Raw genomic sequence first — 8967 nt, forward strand, 5'->3', positions numbered from 1 at the left:
GGTTCTGTCTTCTCATTATTAGACCCATGGACCTAAGTCACCTCAGTCTCAAAGTAAAGAGAACAACTGGAATTCCAAGACACTCCAGAGATAATTTAATATATTGATTTATCAAATGCTCACAATTCTCGGGCCTTCAAATTATTTCTTAGTGATTACTGGGTAAGACTCTTTGTAACAATGAACATGTATTAATACTTCATTTAATTTACATTTTTTTTTCATTTATTTTTATTAGTTGGAGGCTAATTACTTAATATTGTAGTGGTTTTTGCCTTACATTGACATGAATCAGCTATGGATTTACATGTGTTCCCCATCCTGATCCTCCCTCCCGCCTTAATTTACATCTCTTTCTCCTTTCATAGACAAGGCAAAAAAAGTTACAGTCAATGACAGTCAAAAATCTTGCACTGAGCTTTCTCTCTTTCATAATTACCAAGTTTTTCCTAGAAAGAGAACAATTAACTGTATCAGGTTCAATAGAAATTTCTTTAATATTTGCCAGACTATGTTGATGAGTAAAAATGTTTAGATTGTACAAATATTGACATTAAATGAATTCTTTTATCTCCAACTAACATTAATCACACTAGGATGTGATTAATTTCATAAGAAATGACCATGAATAAAAAAAATCTCCTGGTTGTACACTGCACTTTGGCTCTTAGAATAAATCGATTGAAATATATTTCCAGTGATTATATTTGTAAAGGGTTTAATAATTTCCCACAAAATGCACAGGTATACTTCTAATTTATTTACTTGGAGCAGTCCACAAATAGATACCAAAGATTCATTACACATAATATTTACTAGAAAAATTTGGAGAATTTGGACTTAAAAAATAACATTTGTGGTTTACCCAACCATAACTGATCCTTGAATTTTAGTCAACATGACATATCATTAATATGAATGTTAAGCAAAGATGGAATTAAGCAAAGAAATCTAGTTAAGTGATTCTCACATCACAGTGGTGAATTATTTAGGTTGCATTTTTTATAAAATCATTCCTTCTGCTTAAAAATAATATGAGCAATGTAGTATCAGCTACATTTTATAACTAAAATTAATCTGGCATCAATGGGAAAGTTTAGTTACAACACAATACAGAAGGCTCTTGGGTTTGTGTTTATTTTGTCTTTACTTGTCTCTCAACAAAAATTAGAATTAAACTCACAACATTAACTTACTTCTTTTATGTGATTCATTCTGTCAGTAACGAGCTTTAGTTTTAAGTGTATTCAGTTATGTAAACAACTGACTAGTATTATTTTTTACATGTAATGAGACCGCAAATACGCAACCAACTATTATAAAGACTATGCAATAAGGAAGAATAAAGAAGACCTAATGGAAAGAGAGCATTTTGGTAATTTTCTTCTTCCAAACTCTTAGCTATAAAACAAACATTTTACTCCCATTTTGATATATCCAAAATCAACCTCTTCCTTAGCAAGAGAAAAGTCCAGAATTTGACCCACATCCCTAAATCTAGATATTTTAATCTAATCATTTTAAATATTTTTTCACATGAGCAGCTGGGCTATAAATATTGTCTTTGTAAATTCCAGCAAACTGATGAGTTTGCATATGGCTAATATTTGAGTTAATATTCTGCAGGTTTAGAGGTATTTGTGTTTGCCAAGTACTAACCTGTTCCATTAGGCTGGCAAATTAAATATACTTCAGGTTGCCCGGAATGAAGTGGAATCCATTCTAAGTCTAATGGGATCTTCTGTTCTCTATCTATTCTACAGCAACATTTCAAGGGCAGTTGGTCACAATATAGAACTCTGGAAGTCTTCAGAACTGATTTCCTTTTTGAAAAGGAGCAGTCATATATGGAAAGGCTTAAACTTTTTGAAACAATTCCAGTTACCCCAAGAGCAGGAAAGTAAAGCAGAAATACCAGAGATGGGCATGCACAGGATTCTCCTACCAAGTCACTCTGTAATCTTGGGTCCTGCAAATCTTCTAGTGTTTGTTTCCTTAGCTGTGAATAGACAGAATTTCTATTCAATACAGTGGACGAAGCTAACATGAAGATACACACACATACGTAAAAATGCTAGATAAAATACATCAACTATTTTTTCTTATAGTTATTAGAGTTCCAAAGTAAGATAAAGATGCCCACAGATACCAGAAATGATGAAGAAAGTGAAAATTGAAGGGGTGACAAAAGCTAACTAGTCCTGAGAAGTATCAGGAGACATGAGGTCAGAGGGCAGGATCTGCTGTCTGGCCGAGGATTGTGGCTGAGGCTGCACACCCTGTGTTTAGTGGGGACTGAGCTCCCTGCTTAAAAGATAAAAGTCAGAAAGAAGAGCCCAGTCCATTAAACAGGGAGAGAAAAACTCTGCTCACTAGCCCAAAAACATCATGGAAAGCAGGCTGGCAACACTGAGTGATGAAGAGAAGATTTGTCCTAAGAAACTGATGCGAAGAGCTGACTCATTGGAAAGGACCCAGATGCTGGGAAAGATTGAAGGCAGAAGAGAAGGGGGCGACAGAGGATGAGATGGATAGCATCACTGATTCAACAGACGTGGGTCTGAGCAAACTGTGGGGGATGGTGAAGGACAGAGAAGCCTGATGTGCTGCAGCCCATGGGGTCGCCAAGACTGAGCGATTGAACAACAGAAAAAGAAACCGAAATCTGTGCCTGTAAATTGGGTGAAATTTCTTATCACCTGCATGAAGTTTAGAAGCACACATTTAGATTACTCATTTAAAAGGATAAGCCCAAATTTTTTTTTTATTTTCAGTGTGATACTCTGGGAACGTAAACATCTCCAAATAATAAACTCTACTCAGGACCCAGCTGATTGGTTACTTCCCCTGATAAGTGGCAAAGGGATGCTGAGTCCATAAACAGATTTAAGCAGTACTTTCACAAGTTTAACAAGTTCAGATTGGGACCTTTTGAACAGGATAAAAACAAAGATGCTTTCACTCCCCACTCTCAGCATGAAGGAAGGACTGGTCCTATTTTTGGTGCTCTAGGAACCAGCCTTCCAGCCAAACACTGCATGGTTGCTTTCCAATATGGTAAGACTGAACACAACTTCTCTTTGACTGGGATGCGGTGTTCTTTAAACTCCTCAGAATCTTCATCAGAGTTGTAGCATTTACCTAAATCCAAGAGGCTCTGGGGTGGTTAAGTATTTAATTCAACCAACTTACCCACCTATTGGGTCTTCCCTGGTGGCTCAGATGGTAGAGAATCTGCCTGCAATGCAGGAGACCCAGGTTTGATCCCTGGGTCAGGATGATCCCCTGGAGAAGGGAATGGTAACCCACTCCAGTATTCTTCCCTGGGAAACTCCAAGGACAGAGGACCTAGTGGGTTACAGTCCACAGGGCTGCAAAGAGTCAGACATGACCGAGTGACTAACACTTTCTTTTTCTTTCACCCACCTATTATTAAGCCTTGCAAGTGCCAAGGCACTGGATACTCCTGTGCTCCCCGCAACGCTACCCCTCCCTGCACCAGCTTTTCTAGAGCCCAGCAGGGAACTCTTTGCACCCATAAAGGAGAAAAATAAGTATCATTAAGTCCAGGAGCCACAGCTTTTCTTGGATTAGCCTCCAAATGCTTAATAATGTACCATGCACAGAGTGACCATACAATTTATCAGCCCCAAACTGGGACACTCGTGAGAGTGACTGTGAACTCTAACAGGCAGGGTCATGGGAACAATGTGTGCTTGTGCAAACCAGTACAGTCCAAACACACCAGAATGCATGCTGTGTGGTCCAACTAGCATGAAGACAGGGTAACTGATGACAATAACATGATGATAATAAAGTGCTTAGAAGAAAATGTGCCCCATGCCATTTCTGCATTGGCATTTGTGTCTATGAAGCTGCTGTTTATATTTATCTTGTCTCACACTCCTTAAGTTTAGCCTTAGTTAAGGAAAGTTTTCTGCATGATGTAGCAAAATGCCATCCTCTATCACAGGCCCAAGGGACTGTTTCTGTTACTTATTTTCTGGTGAATGCTTTGTCACCAGCTTTCGATTTCATTTACGAGAGCAACTTGTAAATATAACACCATCTGAGAATGCCAAGCCTTTTCTGTTTCTGTCCTCTGAAATTCATCTATTTCTAGAGCTCTCAGTCTAGTTTTTAGCAACCCTTTGCACTGGTGTTGACGTGGAGTTCATGATGAACTGTGACTTTGGATGTGCATAACTGCTGGCTGCCAGCATTTGAGAACTAAGCATCTGAGTCTTTGTGCTACCCCACAAAAGAAACATTCTCCATCTTCAAAATTTCCTCTTGGTCAGAAGCTTTTCTCAGATAGTCTCTGCCATTAAAATAAATAAAATAAAATGTTATATCAGAATGATGCAGTTACATTCCTATCTAGCAACATAATGATTTTTTAAATATCTTATATAATAATTTCACATATTCAGTACAGGTCTTTAGGATTAAACCTGGGCTATAGATTCATGAACATATATCCAGCCAGGATTTACATCTTCATTATGATATTTTTGTCATTTCACCACAATGTCTCCTCTAAAGGCAGAAAGTAAAGAAGAACTAAAGAGCCTCTTGATGAGGGTAAAAGAGGAGAGTAGAAAAAAAACTGTCTTAAAACTCAACATTCAAAAAACAAAGATCATGGCATCTGGTCCCATGACTTCATGGCAAATAGAAGGGGAAAAAGAGGAAGCAGTGACAGATTTTCTTTTCTTGGGCTCCAAAATCACTGCAGATGGTGACTGCAGTCACAAAATTAAAAGATGCTTGCTCCTTGGAAGGAAAGCTATGACCAACCTAGACAGCATATTAAAAAGCAGAGACTTTGCCAACAAAAGTCCATATAGTCAAAGCTGTGGTTTCTCCAATAGTCCTGTATGGATGTGCGAATTGGACCATAAAGAAGGCTGAGTGCTAAAGAACTGATGTTTCTGAATTGTGGTGCTGGAGAAGACTCTTCAGAGTCCCTTGGACTGCAAAAGAAGTTCAAACCAGTCCATCCTAAAGGAAATCAAGCCTGAATATTCATTGGAAGGACTGATGCTGAAGCTGAATCTCCGATACTTTGGCCACCTAATGTGAAGAACTGAGTCACTGGAATTCCAAGACCCTGATGCTGAGAAAGATTGAAGGCAAATGAAGAAGGGGTGGCAGAGGATGAAATGGTTGTATGGCATCACTGAGTCAATGGACATGGATCTGAGCAAACTCCAGAAGATAGTGAAGGTCTGGGGTGCTGCAGTCCATGGGGTCACAAGGAGTCAGACACAACTTAGTGACTGAATAACAACACAATGTCTCAGTTTCCTGTCTTGTGACATGAGACTTCAATGATACTGTTATTCTCTCATTTTAATAAAACTGAGCTTTGAGAATATCATTCAGGGAGAAATTCTGACCAAGGAAACTCATTAAAATGTCATCTACTATAAACACAGAAATGCAGTTCAAAAACTCAAAATGTATTTCTTTTAACTTCCTGGAATTTCCAAAAGATCTGTCCAGCTTTTCTGCTCATCTTTTACCTAGGAGAAGGGGTCTCAGATCACCCGCACCAAACAGAAAACTAGGAGAAAGTTTAGTGGTCCAACCCAGAGCTTAACAGTTCTGAGCCTATTATTGTTCACTGGCTTTGTAACTTCCTTCAGTGTGGAGCAAAGAACTTGCGAACAAAGTTGGCAGAGTTCTAATGCTCCAGCACTGTTGACACTTCAGGAAAAATCATATCCAAATTCCACAGACAACTCAGTGCACGTTTATTCAAAGTGTACATAGACACAATTCTCGACTAAGTATTTTACCTGTGCGGTGTCTGTTTATAATTGCAGTGACATTATGAACTGAATGAGTGTGTGCTCAGTCATGTCTGACACTTTGCGACCCCACAGACTGTAACCCACAAGGCTCCTCTGTCCATGAGATTTTCTGGACAAGAATACTGGACTGGGTTGCCAGTTCCTCCTCCGGGGGATCTTCCCGTATTATGAATTAGGCATTATCATTATCCCTATTTTAAAGATTAAGGAACTGAGATGTAGAAGGTTAAGAGACTAGCTAAAGGATACACTGCAAGTAAAGAGTAAAGCCTGCACTAGACTGAGAAGCAATTTACTCCAGATTTCATCGTATCACCATTTGTCTTCTTAAGTATATTACCCACAATGCTCAAAACTCCTACAACAGGAACACGTGTAAGCAATGTGCTTTGGATGAAATGGTGACTAATATGCTTATGCTGAGATGAGACTTTAAGAAACATTTGAGTCAGGAAGAAAAATGATCTAGGTAGCATTGAGAAAATAAGATTCAGTTTGCCTTTAGGATATGATGAGGAAAATGGCTCTACAGATTTTTGAAATGTTATGCTAGTAATATGTGTAAGAAAAGATTTTCATTTATTTTCTTATTCAGCCAGCAAACTTTTTGAATGTCTACTATATGCCAGGGACTGTTTTACCTCCTGAAGATACAGGGTGAAAAGAAATCAAGTCTCTGCCCTCATAAAACTTAAATTCTAGAGAAGGAGCTGGATAATGTATACAAGTAGGCAAATAAAAATACAATTTCAGGCAGTAATAACCAAGAGCTGTGAGTGGTCTGAGGTTGTACCCTATTTGCAAGCTAGCAAGTTAGTCTGCCAGTTTCATGGATGCTGGCGGAAGACCTAACATTATATAGCTAGCAAAGATTTTTTTTAATGAAGCCCAAACAAAAATATTTTCAAATGAATGATAAAGTAAAAAAATTATCAGCAAGAGACCAGCACTAAAGGAAAAACCGAAGGGGTTCTTAAGCCATAATAAAATATGATTCCAGTCCTAGGAGTTTGGGGCCATGAAAATGCAAGAAGAAATAAAGACCAATTCTTTAAAAAGTAAATTTCTGCATAAATGAATACAAATAGATACGGACTATAAAAAACAATAATGTCTTATAGGATTTAAAACATATGTGCAAGCAATATTATAAATCAACCATACTTCAATTTTTTTTAAGTGTGCAAATAAATACACTGCAACAATTGCACAAAAGGCATAGAGAGTAAGCGGGTTGTGTTAGTCCATATCCTCCTCTGGAAGCAGATGTCAGGACTGGAGTAGCCACGAAGCAGACAGTGTATGAAGTCAAAGCCTGTGAAGGGACATTGGGAGGGAGCCGGGAAAGGACAAGTTTGTCAGGTCAAACTGTACGTTCCTTGTCTTTCTCACATGCACATGGAACATTTGCCAATACTGACAATGTATTAGGTCAAAAAACTTGTCAAATAATGGAAATCATTCAGAATATCTTTGCTTGATACTATAATTAAACTAGAAATTGATAACAACAACAAAATCTCCTAAATGTTGGAAATGCATTAAGCAATGCATTTCTGAAAAATCCATGTTCAAAACAACATATTGGACATAAAATCTTTGAAAGATAATGAAATATTACACATCAAAATGTATGGATATTTGTGGATATCAACTAGAGTTTTGAGGAAATTTGTTAGATACAAAGTGAAAGTTAGAGAAAAAAAAAACAATGATTAAAATGTTTTCCCATGAAGGTAGAAAAACAACAGCAAATTAAACCCAAAGAAAATAGAAAAAAGGAAGTAATAGCAATAAAAACAGAAATTAATGTTAAAATACCCACAGGTTAATATATTACAAACAAGTTTGTGTTTAAACCAGAATTGCAATATATGACAAAATTGACACATACATGAACTAGCTCTTCTTTGATAGCCAGAAATTGTGCATAATCCCCTTTCCTCTTAAACTTGTATTTTTAAAAATATTTATTTATTTATCTGTCCCCAGTCTCAGTTGCAGCACACAAGATATTTAGCTGCAGCATGTGGAATTTAGTTTTCTGACCAGGGATCGAACCTGGGCCCCCTTCATTGAGCGTGAGGAGTCTTACCCACTAGACCACCAGGGAAGTCCCTTAAGTTTGTAATTTAATCCCACTTTCTCCATGCAATTTTATCCTAAAATAAAATATTTCATGCTTCATATTTTATTCATCATCCTACCTTACTTCTCAGCAACACACACACACACACATATGCATCTGTATTTAAATACTGGGGCTTCCCTGGTAGCTCAGTGGTGAAAACAAAACAAAACAAAAAAAACCCCTCTGCCAGTGCAGGAGACATAAGAGACACAGGTTCCATTCCTGGGCCAGGAAGATTCCCTGGAGGAGGAAATGGCAACCCACTCCAGTATTCTTGCCTGGAAAATCCCATGGATGGAGGAGACTGGCAGGCTACAGTGCTGGGGTCACAAAGAGTCAGACACAACTGAAGTGACTTAACACACACGCATGCATGTACATTATTATAGAATTCTCAGGACCTCCTCTCTGAATCTCATGCATGGATCTCAATTGGATTCCTTGGCCAGATCCAACAAGCTGATCTGAGGGTGAAGGACTCAGACAGAGAGGAGTTTTAAGTGACAAGAAATAATATAAGTAAGGTACCTGCAAAAATATGTGGAGCCAGAGAGTTATTTTTTAAATATTTGTTTCCGCTCTCTCTTCTTAAAATCATTGGCTTAGGTTGTTTCAGTAGTAAAATAAAAATTTGGATCTCTTGAATTTCTAGGTATTTTTAAAAGTAAAGTAGTTTATTTAATTACCTAAATAAACCAAATGTCGATGTTTGTAATCATTACTTTGTCACTCTGGCATAATACTTGAAAAGCCTCTCTGGATACTAAATATTGAAACTTTCATTCCAACATAAAATTTTTGATGTTGTGCTTCAAACAAATGTTTGTTGGGTCAGAAAAAGTTTTTGTTTTTACTGAGTATTTCAAGCTTAATTATTATTTCTGGGGTCTGAAAACTGCCCCTGCAACCCTGAAGCACTTTCAAAGATCATAGAACATATAAACAAACAATAGTGACAATACAGCCCAAAGGCCACCCAACGTGGTTTGAGAATGAAACTCAGGTAAACAGTCATTT

Source organism: Cervus canadensis, chromosome 20 (assembly GCF_019320065.1).
Source record: "Cervus canadensis isolate Bull #8, Minnesota chromosome 20, ASM1932006v1, whole genome shotgun sequence".
Lineage (NCBI taxonomy): Eukaryota > Metazoa > Chordata > Mammalia > Artiodactyla > Cervidae > Cervus > Cervus canadensis.